The following is a 24306-nucleotide window of genomic DNA, read 5'->3' on the forward strand; positions in this document are numbered from 1 at the left end:
CTGACTTAGTTCTTCAGAATCACCAAGGCTGCTATCAGAATCTTCCCCTTCAGATGAGGAAACTGCCTTGGCCTTCAGTGCGCGTGATCTTCCATAGCTTGGCCCATAGAGGTCTCTCTTCTCAGATTGTTGGAACTCATGAGTATTCAGCCTCTCAAGTATATCAGCAGGATACAGAGACTTGTAGTCTCCACGCTCTTGAATCATCAGTGCCAGTGTGTCGAATGAGGAATCAAGAGATCTCGTCAATTTCTTCACCACCTCATGGCCGGTGATGTCAGTGGCACCAAGTGCTTGCAGCTCATTGGAGATGTCAGTGAGGCGATCGAAGGTTTGTTGAACATTTTTGTTGTCGAGTCTTTTGAAGCAGTTGAAGAGATTGCAAAGAACATCAACTCGAGAATCACGTTGGGTTGAGATTCCTTCGTTGACCTTGGACAGCCTATCCCAGATAAGCTTTGCAGTTTCCAAAGCACTCACTCTGCCTACTGTCCTTTGCCCAGATGGCCACATATAATATTCTTCGCTTGAGAGTCGAGTTTCTTGAATCTCTTCACATCAGCAGCATTCACAAAGGGAGTGATGGAGGGAACACCATTTTCCACAACATACCAGAGATCGTTGTCAATTGCCTCCAGATGCATGCGCATCTTGTTCTTCCGGTAGGGGTAGTCCATCCCATCGAAGGTAGGACACCCAGCCGAGACCTTGATCATGCCTGCAGTCGACATAACTAATACTTGATGTCTACTACACAACTTTATTCTTGTAGACTCGTGTTGGGCCTCCAAGCGCAGAGTTTTGTATGATAGTAGCAATTTTCCCTCAAGTGGATGACCTAAGGTTAATCAACCCGTGGGAGGTGTAGGATGAAGATGGTCTCTCTCAAACAACCCTGCAACCAAATAATAAAAAGTCTCTTGTGTCCCCAACACACCAAATACAATGGTAATCTGTATAGGTGCACTAGTTCGGCAAAGAGATGGTGATACAAGTGTAATATGGATAGTAGATATTTATTTTTGTAATAGTAACAATAAAAAACAGCAAGATAACGAACGATAAAAGTGAGCACAAACGGTGTTGCAATGCTTGAAAATGAGGCCTAGGGTCCGTACTTTCGCTAGTGCAATCTCTCAGCAATGCTAATCTAACTGGATCATATAACCATCCCTCAACGTGTAACGAAGAATCACTCCAAAGTTCTTATCTAGCGGAGAACATAAGAAGAAATTGTTTGTAGGGTACGAAACCACCTTCAAGTTATTTTTTCCGTTCGATCTATTCAAGAGTTCGTACTAAAATAACACAAAGTTATTCTTTCCGTTCGATCTATCCAAGAGTTCATACTAAAATAACACCATATGATACGCATCAACCAACTCTAATGTCACCTAGATACTCCAATGTCACCACAAGTATCCATGAGTTAATTATACGATACGCATCAAACAATTTCAGATTCATAATACTCGATCCAACACAAAGAACCTCAAAGAGTGCCCCAAGATTTCTACCGAAGAAACAAAGACGAGAATGTGCATCAACCCCTATGCATAGATTACCCCAATGTCACCTCAGGAATCCGCGAGTTGAGTGCCAAAACACATATCAAGTGAATCAGTATGATATCCCATTGTCACCATGGGTATTCATAGCAAGACATACATCAAGTGTTCTCAAATCCATAAAATTATTCAATCCGATAAAATGAAATCTCAAAGGGAAAACTCAATTCATCACAAGATAGAGAGGGGAAAACACCATATGATCTGACTATATTAATAAAGCCCGCGATACATCAAGATCGTGACATTTCAAGAACACGGGAGAGAGATTAAACACATAGCTACTGGTACAAACCCTCAGCCCCGAGGGTGGACTACTCCCTCCTCATCATGGTGGCCGCCGGGATGATAAAGATGGCCAACACTGATGGTTTCCCCCTCCGGCGGAGTGCCGAAATGGGGTCTAGATTGGTTTTTCGTGGCTACAGAGGCTTGCGGCGGCGGAACTTCTGATCTAGGGTTATTTCTGATGGTTTCCCTATTTATAGGATTTTTTGGCATTGGTTTCACGCTAGGATGGGCCTCGAGGTGAACACAATCCACCGGACAAGCCCGACCCCTCAGGCGCGCCCCGGTGTCTTGTGCCCTACTCCTTCACCTTCTGGTCCTTCCACGAAGCTTCGGGGGTCTCTTTTGTTCCAAAAAAATCGTCAAAAAGTTTCAACTCATTTGGAGAACTTTCATTTCTGCACAAAAAACAACACCACGGTAGTTCTGCTGAAAACAGCGTCAGTCCGGGTTAGTTCCATGCATCATATCAAAACCATATAAAATTATTGTAAACATGGCATGAATACTTCATAAATTATAGATACGTTGGAGATGTATCAATACTCCAGGTGGTTAAACCAAAATCACATAGAACAAGGGAGTAGCTTGCTCTGATACCAATTGAAAGTGCGTTATATCGACTAGAGGGGGGTGAATAGGCAATTTTTACAAATTCGTCACTGAGGAAATACAACTTGAGGAATTTGGTAAGTGACGAACTACTAGCAGCGGAATAAGTACTCAGGTGTATGCATTACAAGACAGTAGCATAGTCATCACGATGAACTAAAACATACACAAAGCACAGGTAGCGTGTAAACAGGATAAGCAGGCAGAAGACAAGATGACTGAAGAAATAGGATTGAGGAAATTGAGAAAGTCTTTAGTCAAAGTCTTCAAACAGTAACGATCAATTTCATCAACACATGAACGAGGAAATGAAAGGGTTGAGGAAATAGAACCAGTAGCTCGGTGAAGACAGTGATTTGGTAGACAAGTTCCAACTGCTGTGACAGTTGTACGTCTAGTTGGAGCGGCTTGGTATTTAAACCAAAGAACACACAGTCCTTACCGTATTCTCCTTGAGCTAAGGTCACACAGACCTCGCCCAATCACTCGTGGTAAGTCTTCAAGGTGACTTCCAAACCTTCACAGACTAGGTCACCCGGCGATCCACAATTCCTCTTGGATGCTCTAGACCTTGACGGCTAACTGTCAGGAAGATGCACAGTCTTCTAAGGTAACAAGCGTCGGTTCCACACAGGAACAATCTCTTAAGTGATGCTCAATCACTTTGGGTTTTAGGTGTTGGGGTTTGGGGTTTTTCCTCACGGATGATTTTCGCTTAAAGTCCTCGGAGAATGGGATGCTCTAAATGACAAGTGTCAGTTTCTCTCGGAGCAGCCAACCAGCTAGTGGTTGAGGGGGCGGCTATTTATAGCCAGGGAGCAGCCAGACATGATAAGACATAAATGCCCTTCAATGATATGACCGTTAGGTGGATAAGATATTTGGTACAATTAGCACATAGCACAACAACGGTCGGAAATTTGAACTCTCAAATTCCTCAGGGCTATCATGTTCCTCACTTACAGGCAATCCGCACTGGCGAATTCCTAACTCCTCAATCAGAACAAATCCTCAGAGAACAGAAGATCTTTGTCTCTGTCACTGAAGAAATTGACCGAACTGTATGAGATTTCCAAATCCTTCACTCGAAGGATTGGGTAGGTGTAGGCTTTGAGATGAGCATCACTTGGAAATGTTTCCTTAGTATTACCTCAACCCCCTTTAACTGTATGGTTTTTCATATGACTCAATAAAGAAAAACGAAACTACGAAAACAAAAGTCTGCACGCTTCATAATCCTCGCATCACAATCAATGTCTTCAAGGTCACACCAATTTCCTCATTTTCAAAGTCTTCAAGAAAACCAAAGTCTTCAACTGAAGACATTCATTTTTAGGAATCGACTTTCTTCGGAAATATCAAACTCCTCAGAGACTTATAGAACTTGTGTACACTCACAAACACATTAGTCCCTTAACCTTTTTTTTTGCGAGAAATTGGTCCCTTAACCTATAAGTCTTCAATACACAAAAATCACTAAGGGGCACTAGATGCACTTACAATAGGGCTAAGCCTAGTCTCAAGGAGGGCATGCTATCTTGTCTTGACAGTGTATGAATTAGATTGCCTCAAGAAACTTAATAAGTTAGATTAGTCATTTATTTCTAGTTTATCATCAACCATCTATATACAAGCCGCATTATTATTAAATAAATGGCACAATAGGGGCCACCCAACTATTTTTGGTCAAAAATATAAATATTTATAAAAATGTTATGAACATATTTTTAAATACAATTTATATATTTTAAATGGCTTGAAACTTTTTTTGAATTACAAGATCGTTTTTTGTTGTATAAACATTTAAAAAAATGGTATGTACATTTATTTGAAATGCGTGAACATTTTTTGAATGCCATCTATATTTCTAAAAGCAGGATGGACATTTCTTAACACTACATAAACATTTATATTTTAAGATATTTCATAGTATGATACGAATATAAAAGAAAACAAAAGGCGAGAAAAAAAAGACGGACGATGAAAAAGAAGCGAACGAAGCAGTGACACTGGCAGCTGTGTTTCTCCGTCCGGGCCATTTACCTAAGCAATGTAGGGGAGCTCAAGTAACGGGAGCAACTAGTTGACGAGCGCTCATTCGGGAGTCTCACAACGATCAGCTCCACTTGGCGCGTTCTCAGCGCCCGCCACGTGTCGTACTCTGGACGCTCCCTCTGGATTTTGTTTTTTATTTTATTTTTTCGCATTCGTTTTCGGCTTTTTACATGATTTTTTTCCGGGGTTTTTCGACGTTTCGGTTTTCCACCGGTCTTCCTTAGCTTTTCGATTAAAAATCATTTTTTTTCGTGAAAAAACGCATTTTTTTCTTTCATGAGAGTCACGGTTGTGCCTCTCGGAAACGAAAAAAAAACGCTTTCTGTTTTTTTCCTTCCGTGAGATGCACGTTTTTGCTTTCGCGAGAGGCACGGCCGTGCCTCTCGGAAATGAAAAAATGTGTTTTCTGTTTCCTTTTCTTCTGCGAGAGGCACAACGAAAAAAAACGTGTTTTCTGTTTTTTTCCTTCCGCGAGAGGCACGGGTGTGCTTTCGCGAGAGTCACGGTCATGCCTCTCGGAAACAAAAAAGACGCGTTTTCTTTTTTTTTCCTTCCGCGAGAGGCATGGTTTTATTACTGCGAGAGCCACGAGAGGCATGGGCGTGCCTTTTTCGGAAAGGGAAAAACCTCATGCTCCTGGTTCGGATTTTTCGTCCGGCTTTTTTCCTGAGAAAAGTTCGTCAAAACATATCAACATGGTATCTAGTTTTAAAGATCTCGACGCGAGGAATCCAACGGTCAAAACGGTTCAAGATTTGGACGCGCGTTTTAAGAGATAAAACGTTTTGAATAAACGGATCTACGAAAAAAAGGAAAACTTCCAGGTTGCGACAAGTGACGCACATGAAGCGCGACTTGTCGCAACCTGAAAAAATGGGAGTGATCTTTGCAACGAGTACTCCGCAATTAGTGATTTCGTAAGTTACATATTACAACAGATGCAGTATAGACGCACCCATATCTCGATACTAGCAAGACGGGAGAGCTATATCCCGCTTATAGCGAGAATGGCTCTTGTCTTCTGAAGGTTTTTCCTCTGTTTCTAGGACAGCCATTTGCTGTTTTTTTATTCACTTGATCGGTTGTGTCTCGTTTGCTGTTTCTCATCCAGTTTTCTTTTTTTTCAAGAATTTCATTGTTATTTTGTTTTTCTTTGTTTCTTCATTATTTTTCTCTGTTTTCCTCCATTTTCATAGGTATTTCTTCTTTCCTAAGATTTCTTCGGTTCGTTTCTTCCTTCTCGGTTTTCACTGATATTTTTCTTTTCATTTTTTCAATTGTTTTTTTTGTTTTTTGTTTCCTTTTTCGTTTCATTGCTTTTTTTTCATTTGTCTTTGTTTCTTTGTTGGTTCCCTCAATTACTTTTTTATTCAACATATGTCTACTTTATTCAGCATATGTTGTTTCCTTTGATTTCTTTCTTTTTAATTTTTTTGTTTGTTTTTCTTATTTCTTCTCTGGTTTTCTTTGGTTGTTTCTTTCTTATACTTTGGATTTTTTTTCCTTTTGTCTTTCTTTTGTTTCTTTCGTGGTTTTCATTGATTTTTCTTTATTTTCTCTTGTTGCTTATTTTTTCAGTTTTTTCTATATTTATTTTTCAAGGTTTTTCTGTTTTTCTTTGTTTCTTTATCACTAATCGATATTATCTAGATATTGCATTTGTTTTTTCAGTTTTCTTTTTTGTTTCCTTTTTTCTCTGGTTTTTTTTCGAATTACATTTTTTATTTGTTTCTTTTGGTATTCGTTCTTCATTTTTTCTATATATATAAAAAAATATTGTCCATGAATTAAAAAATGTTAAACTTGTCAACATTTAACATTTTCATTCATGGACAACACTTTTTTAATTCATGGACAACATTTTTTCTATATATATATTTTTAATACATGGTCAACGTTTCTTCTATGCACATTTTAACATTTCCAAACGCTTGCTTAACATTTTTCAAACACAAGATCTACATTTCCTACTACATGGCCAAGAGTTTTTCTATACACATTTAACGTCTTTCAAATGCTTGATTACCATTTTTCAAATATTTGTTTTTTTGCAAATTCTTTATTACATTTTCTAAATACATGATCACATTTTCACACATATTCTATATTATTTCTATACATTTTTTTCATACATGGGAAACATTTTATTTATTCATATTAACATTTTTCAAATGCTTTCTCAACATTTTTCTATACACTATTATGCTTTTCAAATGCTTCATTAACATTTTCAAATACAATATTTTTTTAGATGGTGGACCTTTTTTATATACATTTTAAAATTTTCAATTGCTTGAGTAAGATTTTTGAATTACAAGTTTGACATTTTTTATACATGTTCAATTTTTTTTATACACATTTAACATTTTTCAAATGTGTGATTAACAGTTATCAAATACTTGTATGAAATCTTTTCAAATGCTTGATTAAATTTCTTAAAATACATGATCAATTTTTTTCACACATATTGTATTTTTATACATTTTTCGTATATATGAGAAACATTTTTGTTATACACATTTAACACTTTTCAAATGTTTAGTTAACATTTTTTCAAATGTTTTATGTAAGATATTAATTTATAATATTTGGAAGTATAAACGAAAGCAAAAAAAGATATAAAGACAAAAACAAAAAAAAAATGGGAAAACGAGGCCGTGGTCTACTGCACGCCTAAGCCGGCCCAGTTATGGAGGAGCCTGACGCGAGAGCACGCTAGGCCTCGCTAGAAGTAGAATCTTAGTCCTTTCGAATTTCTAAGTTGGGAATTTGATATCGACTAAATCAAGAAACTCGAGACATAGCGCTGGTTATTGCGAGATCTATGCACCTCTCGCCTAAAATCGTGCAGTGAATAGGCTGGCTTTGTAACAGATGTTATATCTTTGGTTTTCTGTCCGTTTCTTTGTTTCTTTTATTCAATTTTCTTCATTTACCACAAAAAACAATTGATTTTCTTCTTCAGTTTTTATGTTTTGATACCTTTTTTCAGTTTTTTCAGGCTTTTTTCTTCTTATTATTTTTGAATAACTGTCTACTTTTTCAATACATGTTGTACATTTTTCGAATACATGTGAAACATTTTTTAGGTACGCAATGAACATTTTTTAATAAATGATGAATATTTTCTCAAATACAATATTTGAATGACATTGACATTTTCAATGCTATTAAACATTTTCAAAAAAAATGAAAGAAAATTTATTTACATATTAGTATTTTTTAAATGCCAGTAAAAGAATTTGGAAGGATTTATCAGATTGGAATATTCTTGATCGATTTGGTCGGATATGTAGAAACCTTTTTCATTAACATAGTGGATCTTTGAAAAAATGGACTTTGTATCAACTATTCGACTTTTATGCGCTAGAACTTTAGCTCCTAAACATAAAAGCACAGTAGGAACTTTTATGCAACGATTGGCTTCGGCATTTTTACAAGATTTTTTTATGGAAGAAGAGCAAGTTTTCGTACATATTTTTGAAATGCATTGACATTTTTCTAAATGTGACGTACATTTACTTGAATGGTACAAAACATTTTTCATTTACTTGAACACTTTTTGCATGTATGAACATTTTGAAAAAAAAAAGTCAAGAATATTTTTTCGAAACACATGAACATTTATTCTCACATTGTATAAGAAATTTTGAAAAATGTCACGGAATTACTTTTGGAAACGCTTTAACATTTTTTAAATTTCACAATTCTTTTTTTTGAATGCTCACAACATTTTTAAATGTTGTGCGAACATTGTTTTACACTGTATGAACAATCTTTAAACTTTCAATGAATACTTGTAAAATCTAAATTAAAGTAGTTTTAAAATATATATCATTTAGACTATTTCAAAAAAAAATAAAAGTTAAAACAAAAAATATTAAAAACTAATCTAAGGAGACTAATGAGCTAACGCTATTGCGTCGGTCCACTTCGTGCGCTCCAAGGCAAGGGGACACTCGGTCTCGCACCAAAGCGAGACAAAGCCACCATCCTCAAACCGGACAGAACCCCCCGCAACAACAGTTTCTCTAATAAGTAGCACGTCAATGGGCTGTGATCTTGGGTTGCTCATGGGGATTGGATATTACATTTCTGATTCGATCTTGAATTTTTTTATGTTCCTAATGTCAGACTCAGCTCAACTGACAGGGGGAAACGCAAGTTCAGGACAATAAGCCGGATGAAAACGTCCTCATCTCTTTCTTCACCGGCAAAAATCCAAATTATACAAGTTTAAACGTACTAAAAAACAGTAAGCATGCACAAATGTCTTAACGATTTTTGGTTCCATGTTTTGCATTCCACTGCAAGGTCAGATCCGGTTCCTTATCTAGACCAACTTGCTCCCGTACAGCTTTGCTTCGCTCTGCCTAAACCAAAGCTAAACTAACCACCCACATGCCCCATCTACACAAACAAGTCATTGCTTAGTAAACCCCCAAACAGTATAATATGCCCAGCTTAGCAAGCAAGCTTTCTCTCTTCGGGGCCGCGTACCAGTCTGAAATCTGAATAATGCAATGCAGGGCTGGCCTAGCTTCTGGAGGGTGCCTGTACCACATGACTGGCATGTGCCCCCCTGAGCTGCCAAGTATGCTGGTTGTGGTAGGTACTCTAGCCAGTCAATACGAACAGTGGGCACAAATAATGGGGATTGGTTAGTTAGTTAGTCGGTTAACGAGAGCTACTAGTTTGCAGTAGTATATTTCGGTGTCAATCTAGTGAGATCTACTCATCCATACTCTAACCGCGCTTTCAACGGTTTCGTTGGTCCAAAGGCCCCGTGCGCAACGCGGGAGTATCGTCTGCGATCCCTGCGGATCTTCGTGATCTTGAATTTTGACGCGCTACGGAGAGAAATGACACGTTCTTTTTTGACGGAAATGGCATGTTGATGGTGCATTATTAGCCTTTTGATTTTGATTTAACCGTGCAAACTACAAGGTCAGCAGCACTTGGTTGGTCGTGGCGGACTGGCGGGGACGGTGAGGGCTGGTTCCTGGTTGGTTAGGCTGCTGACAGTTGCATGGTTCGCTCGCTCGCTCGCATGTGAGCGGCACGTGGAATTTAACAACTTGTAGGCCGTGCATGTTCGCTACTAGTAGCTCTGTATTAAAACCCTTGGAACCTTTCTGATGTACGTACCCGTAGATCTGAAGAATCATGTGGATCTTGACTTTGAAGCCGGCCGGTTGCTTATCCCTAACGTGTCGTACGTACAACGTACACACACATGTATACATCCCAATCCGGCCCCAGCCATGTATGAAATGGAGAGTGCTACTAGCTAGCTTAGTAACATGCTTGACTTTGACTATTTCCCATCATTCTAATCGGAATGGTTATGTAACTACCCAAGCTACACTTATTAGAACCTTGTATGAAATGGAAAGTGCTAACTAGCTTAGTAACATGCTTGACTTTGACGATCTCCCACCATTCTAATCTGTTCGATATACTCCCTCCATTCCCTTATACATGGCCATAAACTCATATTACAGGTATCAAGGTAAAATTTAATGAATGTTCCCACTTTTTTTCGTTAACCGGGTTCATTAATACGCCTGAATGCATGCAAAGAAGGAATGGGAAGGAAGTAGCACAATGTCATTTTGACTACATACATACAAATATTAAACAAGTTGCTAGTACTACGAGAAAACATTATTATTTTTTGCCTCGATTACTGTTAGTGGCCTTGTATAGATATAAAATGTATTTTTCATACTTCCTCCGTCTAGGTGAATAAGTCATCTTAGGTTGTGCACCGTGACCAAGAAGGAGTGGGAAACTAAAAAACTTAATGTTTATTTGCTAATTAATAGCATTGCATGCAATGAACTAACCACTGCATGTCGTGTTTGGTAGCCTCGAGTCATTGAAAACATGCACGCCCCGCATCTCTCATCATACGATAAAGGGTTTCCCCCCGCTTTATATTATAAAGCAAACCGCATTTCTTATTGGTTGATATGTCAAGAAATAAGATATGAGATGGGAGTTAATGCATCGCGCCTAAGTGTTTTAGAATTATTTGGTTTTTGTAAGGTGACTTATACACCTAGACGGAGGGAATAGTGGTCTTGTATAAGAGAATGGAGGGAGTATTCAAATGGCTGTGATTTCGTTACTACTACCACCGGTAATTCGTTTTAAAAAAATACCACTGTTAGCTGCTACCGTATCGAGTGAACCATGGTGTAATCTGACAATGATATTGATCGCACTGAAAGATGGGAACGTCAGCCAAAACGCTAATCAAAGGAAGCATTTTAATTAGTCCACGCCCATTTGTGTTGTGTAGGATCTACGTACGCCGCACTGTCAAATCACTGTCCAATCGGCGTGTTATTACCGAAGGACAACGTCATTATGAAGGCATGATCACTGCTCCCGGCTGCTGTTGGGCATGAGGAAAGCAGGCAGCTCAATGATTTTCCAGCTGTGCTAGGTAAGCTAGTCGATCTTGCTGGTTTAGGCCACTGATTGCCATCTACGGGGGACGTACTCCTACACCCTGCCTACTCATGGCGCGTGGGCCGGCCGAGCCACCCTTCATCTCGCTCGCTCTCCTGTTGGGACAGGGGCCCCACCTGTCTGCGCCCCACACCAAGTATAGCGAATCCCCTGGCTAGAAAAGCTTTGCTGGCTAGATGTTGTAGCATGTTCTGGCCTCAGCTTTCATGTCTCGTCTTGACAGGATACATGTACCAATCAGATGTTTTTTCCCTTTCCCAACCAAACAAGCTATGTTTGCACCTGCATGCGAACTTCAGTACTACGTGCTATTGGTGCTAGACTACTAGTACGAGTACTATTATTTATTCCTAGGCTGAAATGACAACAAAAAATACCGTAAAATACACAAATAACTGTTTTTTTTCAGAAATCCTAAACCTACGGGCCATACTCACGGACTGTAACTTACGGGGCATGCCACTCCCAACTAATTGCCCCCCTCCCTCCCCGCCGCCCACTGGTAGTATGCCCATATTTTTTTTCTTGAAATAGGGGCATAAACTTTGTCTCATCCATTTTTTTTGCATGGTTGTACGTGTCCCATTCACATCATAAAGATCAAAGTACAAATCATGTAAAGACCGACATGATAAAATTGAAAAGACAGCAGAACATCTCTAAGCTTGACAGCAATGCCCGTCACCTGCCTCCCCACCACCATGACAGCCACCGAAGGAAAAAATGACGGATCACTTCCTCCCCGAGCTCGACGCGGCTCCATCGCTGATATGCACGATGAACGATGACATGTGTCTGAAATAAATACAAAAAAACATTAGTCTCCTGCATTTTTTGACCGAAACATTTTGCACCCGCGATGACCCAAAGTCTTGCTTACTCTTCTTGATGTTCTTGATAAGGATTGTTGGTGGCGGGGACTTGTGACAGAAAACCCTTGCATTTTTTTCTTTGTAAATGGTCCAACTAACAAGCATGGTTATAGATGCCATGGTGCTTCTGTTTGGGACATTAGCTCCGGACATGTTGATCCACCACTCTTTGGTTGAGCGCTCCAAGTGCCACGTCCAGTCACCTAATGCCACATCAGTCCGTAGATTGCTGATAGGTAGCTCAAACGAAGTTCTTTTTTTTTTCTGCGATACATAAACCGCCGTGCTTTAAACATGTTGATCCAGCACTCTTTGGTTTGAGATTGCTGACCAGACCTACCGCCCGATAATTAGCAATCCTCATTGGTCAGCCAAAAGCAGTCTAGTCCAACTCATCCACCTATCAGCAGTTCTCGGTGCTCCATTGGTAGGAGAGTACGTGAGGTGAGGATGCACATCAACCCCGACCGATCAAGTGCATATGCACGACCTCCATCGCAGCCTCGCAACCACCAGTAGTGCATGGCATGACAGCACCACTTTTTTTTGAACAATGACAACACCACTTTTTTCACAAAAAATAAATAAATAATACCACCACTTTTTTCGCAAAAAAAAAATGACAACACCACTTGACATGCGTATATGCACAGCAATGCGAACGTACGAAAGCTCCCACGCACTACACGTACAACCGACCGGCCACTCCACGGCCGCGTGCCCCCATTTCACCGGTCGATGTCTCAAAGCCGAACCCTGCATGGCTGCATGCATGCATGCATGATGCACGGGCCCACAGGGCACCACATCCCACATGGCCGGAGCGCAGCTCGTTTGTTCGGGCTCGTTTAGCCATATTAATGCGTTCGTATCATGCATGCATTGAGCCGTCGTGATCAGAACGGCAAGTTTACGAGCCCCCCGCAGGGCCAGCAAAGCTGGCGCTAGCCACCCATGGTTGTTAGTGGCGGGGGCCGGGCGGCGAAGTGCACATGCCGTCCCATGCCGATCGGCCGATGCAGCCACGACGCCGGCCGGCCGGCCGGTGATGCACTTCAGAACATGCCATGTGCACAGCCTCTTGTGGTTTTATTTTGCCTTATCGTCTACGAATCGCACGTACATGCATACTAGGTTCTTAGCAGCCGCATTGGTCGGCAAGGGAAACGGAACTGATGGCCGGCCCGCAGTGAGGAATCTGATCTACTACCCCCTAATTTACGTGGAAGATGCAGAGGCTGTCGTAAGAACTGAGAAGAGACGAGGCCGGCCGGTCGCCCCGCGCAGCGCAGAGCCAAGGAACTTCACCGAAACCCATGCAGAAGTTCCCCCGGAGAGACGCCGGCCAGCGCGACCGAGGAGTCCACGGGGAAACAGAGGCGGCTTTCCTGATTGTTGCCGGGCCAGGTTCCGGGGAGATTCTGCGTGGCTGCGGCCCTCCGATCCATGGTGGCGCACAGGCAGGAACCACGTGGGATGTGGCAAAGCACGTGGAACTGCTCCCTCGCAATTTCCCAAGTCTTATCTCTGGCGCACCAACCGGGGCAACCCATTGCTAGATGGAGATAGGTGCATCGTCTGTACGGGCACATGCCCATGCAGTGGGTCAATGAACACGCCATTGGCAAGGAGAAGAAGTTATCTACAGTATCTGGTTATAACGGTTAGATTATCTTCCAAACAAACTAACTTTTCTCAGCTCAAGCTCAAATGCTTCTGCCGTTACTAAAAAAGAAGAATTAAAACATTCTGAATTTTTTATGTGACATACTTTAAGGAATATTTGAAGTATATGCAAAGTTTCGTCACGAAATCCCATTGATGTTAGTAGTGGCCAAAAAAAATCAGAGCTCCAAAATGTTTTGATTCTTTCAAGTTTTGCATTTCGTAATGAAATTTTGCATGCACTTCAAATATTCTTTCAAGTTTGCCATAAAAAAATCAAATTTTTTCTTTGAATTTACTGTTCAGCTAGGAGTATATCGAAAAAGGCTTTCGCCCCGTTTTATATATAAAGCAAAGATCATCGACACAATGATACAAACGCACGCCACCACACGCACATACCCAAGGCAGGATACATAGGCGCTGAGCGCAGCAACACCACCCCTATCTCGAAGAGATGAAGCCGCATACGACGAACCGTGGACTCCAAGGCGACGCCTTCAGAAAGGATACGACACCGGAGGGCCGCCGCCGCCCGACCAGAGGATCCTGGAGCAACACAATGGGCAATGAGAGTCGCGACGACGCCTTCAAGAAGGGAACGAGCTTCACCGTCGCCGGTCCGTCCGAGAATAGAACAGGTTTTCACCGCGGCCAACACTCACCGCCACCGAACGCCACACCCCGGCCACCACGCCGCCCACACGGCCATAGCAGCCGGGCAGCACCAAACCACGGGCTCTGCCCATGAGCACCGCGCTACCACCACCAGGGTCGCCGCCCCGGCATCCAAGACCAAGACACCACCTCACCCGAGACCCGTCGCTACCCAACCAAATAGACGAGCGGAAAGGTCCGGCCTTTCGCACCCCTGAGCGGCCCCCAGCGCCGAGACCCAATAGGCCGGCCACAACTGGCCACCATCGCCCCGTCCTGCAGCACCGAGCGCGATCTTGCCGCTAGGCGCGAGACGAGCTCGGTCCTGCTGCCAGGCGCGAGACGAGCTCGGTCCCGCGGCACCGGGCGCGAGACGAGCGATGGCCCATAGCTGGGAGCGGGCCAGCCCTTCGATGCAAGCAGAGCCCGGACGAGTAGGAGGTGAAGCAAAGGTCAAAACGGCCTGACCGCAGACGAGCCGACGCCGGATAAGCCGGCCGCCGCCGTGGACAGAGCCGCCGGCCACCCTGTAGCCGCCGCGCCATCGGGAGGCTAGCAGCCCCGGATCTCCCCGCGCCGCCGCCCACGGCCGGAAATGTCACGTTAGATCCGGCCGGCACGCCCCCACCTCTGGCCCCGACCGAGAGGAGAGGGAGGCCGGGCCAGAGCCCGTAGAGAAGGGATCCACCAGATCGGCCCACAGCAGCCCGTGGCCAGATCTGAACCACCACCGCCACCAAGGGCACGCAGCCGCCGCGCCGCCGCCGTCGCCCACCACGCCACCGCACGCGCGCCGCAGCCGGGAGCCACCGCCACCGCACCACCGAGCCCCGCGTACGCCCGCCGCCGCCGCCAGACAAAGCCGCCCCACACCGGCCAACCCCGTGCGGCGGAGAGGAGGGGCCCCACCGCGAGGGGCTTTGCCCCGGCGGTGGTGGCCGGCGGCGAGGGCGGGAGAGAGCGGGAGAGGAAGAGGCGGGGGGAAGCCGCGCCGCTGCCCGAGTCGCCCGGGGGGGGGGGGGGGACGACGCGGGGGCTAGGTCTTTCGTCTAAGGGCAGACCCATCTAGGAGTATATACTCCACGTTTGAAACGATGGCAAAAGCTTCGCCTCATCGCATTACTTAAGAAAGGTTAAGAGATTAACCTGACACAAGGCCGGGATGTGTTTCGCTGGAACCTTGCTACATTGGGGTCTTTCACGGTAGACTCCATGTACCGTGCACTCATGCATTCTGAGGTACCGGTGAATAATAATAAGAAACTATGGAAGTCGAAGATTCCACTAAAGGTCAAAATCTTCATGTGTAATCTTCGTAGGGGGGTTGTGCTAACCAAAGACAACCTCGCACGGCGCAACTGGCAAGGGAGTAAGAAGTGTTGTTTTTGTACTCATGACAAGACAATCAAACACCTTTTTTTCAATGTAAGTTTGCACGTTCTACATGGTCAGTCATCCAAATAGCGTCAAATTTGTATCCGCCCACAAGTGTTGTCAATATTTTTGGTCATTGGTTGGACGGTATTTCAAATAGGTTCAAAACGCTAATAAGGGTGGGAGCGTATGCCTTAATGTTGTCGCTATGGCTATGTAGAAATAATTTGGTTTTTAATGACAAAAATGCTTCTCCTCTTGTTATTTTCAGGTGTACGCACCGCTTCGTATGTGGTCTACACTACACCAAGCGGAGTACCAACCGCTGTTCAAGGCGGTGTGTACGCGATTGGAGCAGGTGGCTACGGAGGTTTTTTTCCAACATGGGTGGCAGCATAACCTCCGGATTGACCCAACACCACTTTCGACATAAGCATATATATGTCGGTCTATAGGACTCTACTGTTGCCATTTTGTCGATTTTGTTTCTTTTCTTTCTGTCAAACTTTTTAGAATTGGCCGTGTGCATCTTAGTTATGCAGAGGACGGATGTCACTCATAATGCTTTATATCCGTATGATGCTACATTTTTTAGATAATAAAACGCCCTTTATCGAAAAAAGAAAGGTTAAGAGACTAACAAAAGACGGTCGATCAGGACGTGGATTATCTTAGCTCGGGTGAACAGTAATCCAGAAAAAAAATGTTTGAACAAACTGAGCTAACTATGACGATGAGACTGATAGGAAAAGATGAACAAAATATTTCAGCAGAATATTTTATGTCATTATGTTCGCAAAATGCCTCGACGTGAATTGGGAAATCACATGGGCGCACGTATCTGCAAGGACTTGCTCAATCTATCATACATCGTGTGCCTTATCTGGTTCTTCAATTATACTCCTCGTATGTACATCCCTGAGGTGTACGGTGTACTTCTTGTCCCATTTAATCATATCAGCGTATGACAATGAACTTTCATATTTATAGCACATTCCTGAGGTGCAGGCTGTACTTTTTGTCCCATTTAATCATGTCAATGTACAACGAGAAAGTGGCGTATATAGTCGTTTGTTTGCACATTCCTGAGCTGTACGGTGTACTTCGTCCCTCTGGTTTAATCACACCAGCGTATATAGCAATATTAAAAGAAAAGCCGGTATATATGGCTGAGTGAATCTTTGCAAGCATACACGGCTGGCGCCCAGGCTGGATAATTTGCTTGGATCATCTCAGGCTGTTTCTGCCTTGGCAATAATACAACAATACATGTACAAGAATTGTACGATTGTGCCTATACAAAGAACACCACAATTATATAACAGGGAATGAGCTGCGAAATTAAAATGAAACCACAAATTAACTGATAAGATTCCTAGCAGATAAATTAACCAGTTAAAGCCGCCTTTTTGAGAGAATATATTCTTGATGGTACGTGCAAAGTACATGTGCTGGTCAATTATTCCAGGAACATTTCTGCAAACCTAGCTAGCTTCCCCAAAAATTATGGTTCTAACTTCTAAGAGTCACATGCCCTGTCATGTGACTGTGATGCAACTTGCGATAATAATGCATAATCTCTTGGTGATAGAGTATTGGAGTGCATATAAGAGCGAGGAGGAACATGATGCACTATCATTGATCCAATATGTACAGGCACATACAGCCCATGCAATGGACGACGGACAAATACCTGGACCAAATAACTAGCTGTGTTAGCATTTGCATAATGGGAACTCAAAATATGTAATAGTTGCATTTCCAAGTTCTTACAAATAAAATTCTACACATTCTGTACATAGTGAGATGATCTACGCACATACATTTCTTCTTCTGCTGAAATATATCTTATTTGCGACGTAAAAAGGGGGTCGAATGTGATAGGCATTTTTTAGGAATATGCATTTTTTTAATAAACCAACTAAATGTCCTTCCTTTCAACAATAAACAATTAGAGTATGATTTACAAAGTGGCTTGGAATATGGATGAAGCCATGAGGCTACGAACCCCTGGGCGACATGCTAGAATTACTTGTGAAGAAAATGGCACTACAAGAGAGGCGTAGGTAGAGGGATGTCCGCTACTATTGGGGTGCTGCCTTGTTCCTTTTTAGTCTTGGTGGTTTCACTAAAAAAATTTAGAATACAAAATGGACATATGTATATTTTTTCAATAGAAGAGAGCGAAATGGCTAGTACAATGGCGTTTGGCTTACAACACTAGTAAAAATTAGGCACCACATACGCCATACCAATAATAAAAGGCCCCTCAACCAATAATAATAATAATAATAATAATAATAATGCACCAACTTACCAAATGAGAGTAACAAGGCCATGTCTCGACCAAAGGCAAGCATCTCCATAGAACGATCACATCTTCAGGGCTGCCTTGGTCAATGTAACCCCCAACATTATGCACCTAAAAGAGTTAGTGGGTGAATTTACAGAACTCGGCTGATTCGAAGGAGACGTCACCTAGGAACTACCAGTGGTGGCGGTCAAGATTGACTAACATAACGTCACCCGACTTTTTGGCCACTGACATGTGGGGTTGCAACATTGGCCCACCTATTATTGGCCGAACTACGACAAAGTCAATGAATCTCACCCCCAATGGAGGTGGACATGGCGCCCATGAGATTGATACCATGAGAGCAACATTAACATCAGAGCGACACGCCATCATCGTTAGCCTCCTGCCAGTGGCACCCCCGCAGTCCAAGTGACCCAACAAACCCGAGAAGTACTGCCTCAAAAAATGCTTCTAACAAAGGGATGCCGCTGAAGACACATGTATCACCGATTCAACAAGTATAATCTCGGTTTTCGTCACGAGACAACACCCCGAGAGTGAAGGAGAAGCCGGTGATCCTTAGCAATTTCTCCGAGGAGGAAGCGACGCTCAAAGCCATCATCATCGCCGGCACAAACAAAATTCAGGCATGGCTTTCTTCCAAAAAATCACACATTTATTGTCATCAAGCCCCGCTGCATCCAACAATGGAGGAAAGTGCTGAAGCCCGAGGCCAAACCATGACCATGCACCACCTCAGTGCCAATTTGATGCACCCCAACGTCAAGCTCCACCACGTACTCTGTGGCGTGGAAATATTTTTGTAGTAAGGATATGTACATTCATTTTAACTGCACACATTTTTCATTGAAAACATCAAAATTTGTTTTGACTAGTGGACAAATGCACATTTATTTGAACACTTTTCCGGTTGACACGATTACTTTTTTTTGAAAAATATTTTTCAGACGTGACCGTGTCAGTTCAAATATATGGCTATGATGTCGATGCAGCACCTGTCACCTGCTAGATTCTCTAGAAAATGTTCACCTGCAAGATCTTGCAACTTGTGTTATTTATGTCCGGTTAGTTTGTTTGCAATTGCAGGGGGGCAGGTTGCTTACTTCAGCAGCTTGCGTTGTTCGTGTCGGCACACCAAATACCGACGAGATAATTATTAAGCCCTAATCGCTGTCAGAAATCAAAATCACAGCTGCGAATCTCGTGTTAAACAAGAAGGGGGTCGTGCTTTTCTAGAGACGGTTGGTGTTCTTCTTGGAGTATGCAGAAAATGGTTGGTTTATTTGGTTGGAGGAGACGCGTCAGTGCGTCATGGCAATCTTTTCATTGCCTTTGTTTTTCGTTGAAGGAACACAGAGGGCTATACTTGACTGCTGCCAGTAATGATTAGAACTCAATGACAGTAGTTAAAGTTGACATGGAAACATATTTGCAGGAAAGAACAAGTTGCTCCCCCGTACACGATATGATCGACACATAAGTTTAGCTACTGGTAGTGTTTTGGGATGCGACGATCCTATTACTAAATTAATCGCATATATAATGCTTACGACAATTACTTCTAGTATGATGAAATGCACAACTTATTACAATCAACACAGAGGACCATTGATCTTGCATTGAGATATGTGCAAGAGTTCTGTTTTTTCCACTCTCAGAACAAACGCTGCAACTTTTGCGCTAGATGAATACATAATTATAATATGGTGGAACATCTTTCAGATTGCCATGAACATATTTGGAAATCAACCGAGAATCAGTTAATTCTGAGTCAACTGAGATACCATTATAATTATTTTTACTAGATCATTTTTTTAAAAAACTTCTGTAAACATTGTTTTATATTAACATTGTACAAATTCAAGAAACAACCCGTGAATTAGTCCATCGGGACATAACCACTCCCAAAATTCAATGTAGGAATATCGACGGTCACATGCATTGCATGGGTCGCTTTGCTATTGTTAGGTTAACAATCATGGTCATTTGGCACGGCCCTTTAATTCCCGGGTTCTTGCATCACTTGATTGACTTCTTTCATGATGGGATCTATGCATAATCCGTAGGGTTCTGTGCATGGATATATATACTCCATAGGGTTTTTGTGTGTGGGGAGACACTCCTTTCAAAGTACTTCCTTCGTCCGAAAATATTTGCCATCAAAATGGATAAAAAGAAATGTATCTAGAACTAAAATACATCTAGATACATCCCCTTTTATCTATTTTGATGACAAGTATTTCCGGACGGGGGGAGTATCATTTTGACCAAACAGTTGAATGAATATACCGCATCTTGTACTTCCTGCGTTTCTAAATATAAGTCTTTTTAAAGATTTCAACAAAAGACTACATACGGAGCAAAATAAATGAATTTATACTCTAAACTATGTCTATATACATCTGTATGTAGTTTATATTGAAATATCTAAAATGACTTACATTTAGGAACGCAGGGAGTATACACCGAATGGACTCATGCGTATTTAAAAAGAAGAAGAAGAAATTACATGTAAATATTACTAGACCCATCAACCAGCCACGGTAGCAATTGAAAGCTCACCAAACGCATGATCGTTTACCTGTCAAAATTGCACTGCGGCGCGCGCGCACATACTTTGCTGCACGCGTGCACGCTTTCACTCCACTCCGCACGTCCTTCCAAAACCAAAACCAAACCCCTTCACCTCTACTGGGTTTTTCTTCTCCCCATGCCGCTGACGTAGAACCTACATCCTACAAGCACACAAAAGGGCGCACACACACGAGCTAGGTGCTATCCAGAGCATCTGCATTTCGTGTAGATGAAACAGTGCCGGAGCCAGCGCCCGGCGACCCTGGGCACTTGCCCGGCCTCGCTGGTTGCTGGACAGCGTAGGAAGGCTTGTCACGATTGAGCAAACCCTCTACAGCCGAAATCACTAATTAAAGAGTACTCGTTGCAAAGAACACTCCACTATCCCAGGCTACTTGTCGCAATCTGGGAGTATTCCTTTTTTTCGTAGATCCGTTTATTCAAAGCGTTTTATCTCTTAAACCGTGTGTTCAAATCTCGAATCGTTTTCACCATTGGATTCCTCGCGTCGGGATCTTCAAAACTAGATCCCATGTTGATAGGTTTTGACGAAATTTTTTTCACAAAAAAAACCGGACGAAAAATCCGAACTGGGAGCACGGTTTTTTTCCCTTTCTGAAAGAGGCACGCCCGTGCCTCTCGCGAAATCACAACCGTGCCTCTCGTGGAAGCAAAACCGTGACTCTCGTGGAAGGAAAAAAAACAGAAAACGTGTTTTTTTTCGTTTCCGAGAGGCACGGCCGTGACTCTCGCGAAAGAAAAGAAAACAGAAAACGCGTATTTTTTCCTTTTCCTAGAGGCACGGCCATGACTTTTGCGAAAGCACAACCGTGCCTCTCGTGGAAGCAAAATCGTGACTCTCACGAAAGAAAAAAAAAAGAAAAAACACGTTATTTTTTCGTTTCCGAAAGGCACGTCCGTGACTCTCGCTAAAGCACAACCATGCCTCTCACGGAAGAAAAACCGTGACTTTCGCGAAAGAAAAAAAAGAAACACGTTTTTTCGCCCAAAAAAGATAAAAAATTTTAATCGAAAAGCTAAGAAAGACAGGGGAAAACCAAAACGTCAAAAAACCGTTTAAAAAGCCGAAAACGCGTGCGAAAAAATAAAAAGAACAAAATCCGAAGGGAGCGTCCAGAGCGCGACACGTGGCGAATGGCTGAGAGCGCGTCAAGTGGCGCTGATCATTGCGAGGCTCCCGAAGGAGCGCACATCATTATTTACCCGGGAAAATTGTGCTGGGCTTCTTAAGTAATGGCTTAATGGGCTAATTATCTAGGCGTCTAGAGTCTGCTGAATTTGTTTGGATGCTTACTCGTGAAGGAAGGCCCAAAATAATTACTCACGAAGGAACACGAGCCGCCGTTACATCTCTGTTCAGTACTTCGGCCGTTCGTTTTTCATACGTATCGTGCAGACTTCTCTAAAAAAACGTATGGTGGAGACGACTGGCGGCGAGCGGAGGCTCGACGGAGCCGAATCCTCTAACATGCTCAAGGATGTCACAGAGCTACAGTATTCTTCTTGTGTAAAAAAGACAGGGAAAGTCAGGGAGCTTATAAAATTGAAATAGTTCTTTTGAAAAGAGTGAAATGAGTATTTCAAAATTCGAAATGAGTCTTCTAAAATTGAGTAAATTGTACAAAAGTACCACAATTGAGGCATTGGAAGCAGATTGGTACCAAGATTGGTAATTTTTACGTGTCAGTACCAACTTTGAGGCGAGACGTTGCAAAAGAGGCTAAAAATGATGTTTATACGTATTGACAGGGAAACTGACCGGTTGGGCCCGCCCGTCAAGTGCCACGCTGGCCAGTTGGCGCGTGCCCGCGCGCTGACTCGGACAAGGCTGGGTCGCACCATTTAGTCGTTGCTGCCTCCGTCTCCTCCGTCGCCACCGCCGACCGCCCGCGCCGCCGCGAGCTCGAGGACCGCTCCTCCACGACCGCGGCCCCGCCCCGCCGCGCCCGCCTCGCGCTCTCCTCCATCCGCTTCCGCCGCGGCGCCAACTCCTCCTCCGCCTCCTCCATCGACGCCGCAGCCTCCTCCGCCTTCGCCGCCGCGGCTACCCTCCTGCCCCACCTCCTCTCCCCTTGCGCCGCCGCCTCCTCCTCATCCCCTTCCCCCTCTCCGTCAGCCCCCGCGTCCTTCCCCGCCACCATCTCGGCGCCTCCGCTGGCGCCCCGGTGGCCGTGGAGCTGCCGTGCGGGATGGCCGTCGGCTCGCGCGTCACGGTGGTGGCCCAGCCGACGAGGAGGGACAGGGCGGCGTCGTCGCAGTTCATGGTGGAGCTGCTCGACACCAAGGCCGTCCAGGGGGAGGAGCCGCCCAGGATCAGAGGCGACTTCAGCGGCCGCCCCGTCATCGAGCTCAACACCTGCTACCACATGCAGTGGGCGCTGCCGCAGCGCTGCGAGGGCCCGGCGTCCCGGCCCAACGAGGACAGAGGTGAGCTCCTTTGATTCCACAGTTCAATCTCGCTTTTTCTTCGTCGTTCGCTAAGAAATTTAATAGTAGCATCTTAATTTTGAAGCTATTTGTTCGTTAAAACCAACACAAATTTCATCAGTGAATTTGCTTGCTATTGGTTCCAATTTCAGTTGATGGCCTCACCTCTGCCGACTGAACCAGTCAAGTGTGAGAAATGGACTCGGGAATGTCTGCACAGTGGAAGGCCTCACCTCTGCCGACTGAACCTGTCGAGCTGTTCATTGGCATCCTTTCTGCAGCCAACAATTTCGCCGAGTGGATGGCCGGCCGCAAGTCATGGATGATTGCTACAAGGAAATCATCTAACAGTGTTGGCCGGTTCTTCGTCACTCTGGTAAGTACCTGTGGATGATTGCTACAACTTTGAAGTTATATTGCTAATTTTTGCAAACTCTAATAGAAGACTTCTTTATAGAATGGGAAAAAGAGGTCAGCGAGGAGCTGAAGAAGGAGGCAGAGTTCTTTGGTGACATTGTTCTCGTCCCTTTCATGGATAGCTATGACCTCATTGTTTTAAAGACTATTGCCATTGCTGAGTATGGGGTAAGAAAAACTAGTACGTGTTTAACGGGTCATATCTGTTAGTTCCCCTTTCCGGTCTCATGTTTTAGTGCGTTCATGCTAGCCTCTGCCTTTCATAAAGCAAGCATGGGTTTAACTCCAGCTGGAACTATGATTATGATTGCAAATCTAATGATCGTCTTCTAAACACAGGGTGTTATGTTTATCATGCCTACTAGTGGTATTAGAGTATCATATTTATTTTAGAAAAAATAGAGTATAATCTTTCTGGCAAAGTTCTGGTACTGGTAGTGATATATTTCACCCTGCATACATGAGTGTGATGTAATTTTCCCGCTGCTCTTCAGGAATGGGAAGAAGAAGTATACCCACCTTACGCAAACGGACCGGGCTATGTGATTTCATCAGACATCGCTGAGTACATCGTATATGAGTTTGACAACTAGAAACTGAGAGTAAGTCATTACCACCATCCTTGTCAGTCAGTAAGTAAATATCCACTACTAGAAAAAGGCCTACTAATGGCGTACCTAATTTGGCCATTAATGGCGCATTAGTGGTGCGCCATTAGTAGCACGCCATTAGTATATTTTACTAATGGCGCATCAGTGGTGCGCCATTAGTATATACAACAGTGCGCCATTAGTATGCCAAAGCACCTGGGTATAGATGGCCCCCTGGGAGGCATACTAATGAGGCATACTAATGGCGCACAACAACTGGATGCGCCATTAGTAACTTCGGCATACTAATGGCGCACTGTTTAGTGATGCGCCATTAGTATCCTCTGGCATACTAATGGCGCACTATGATGTGATGCGCCATTAGTATG

At 43.4% G+C, this 24306-nt stretch overlaps 1 non-coding gene across 1 annotated transcript; it reads left to right on the forward strand.

Moving 5' to 3' along the window:
• The first annotated feature begins 23009 nt into the window (after positions 1 to 23009).
• LOC109760910 (uncharacterized) lies at positions 23010 to 23923 on the forward strand. The gene is made up of 3 exons (XR_012203767.1): positions 23010 to 23286; positions 23368 to 23495; positions 23822 to 23923. It is a non-coding gene; the product is annotated as an uncharacterized protein (transcript).
• Positions 23924 to 24306: the final 383 nt, after the last annotated feature.

The sequence above is a fragment of the Aegilops tauschii genome, chromosome 2 (assembly GCF_002575655.3).
Source record: "Aegilops tauschii subsp. strangulata cultivar AL8/78 chromosome 2, Aet v6.0, whole genome shotgun sequence".
NCBI classification, from domain to species: domain Eukaryota; kingdom Viridiplantae; phylum Streptophyta; class Magnoliopsida; order Poales; family Poaceae; genus Aegilops; species Aegilops tauschii.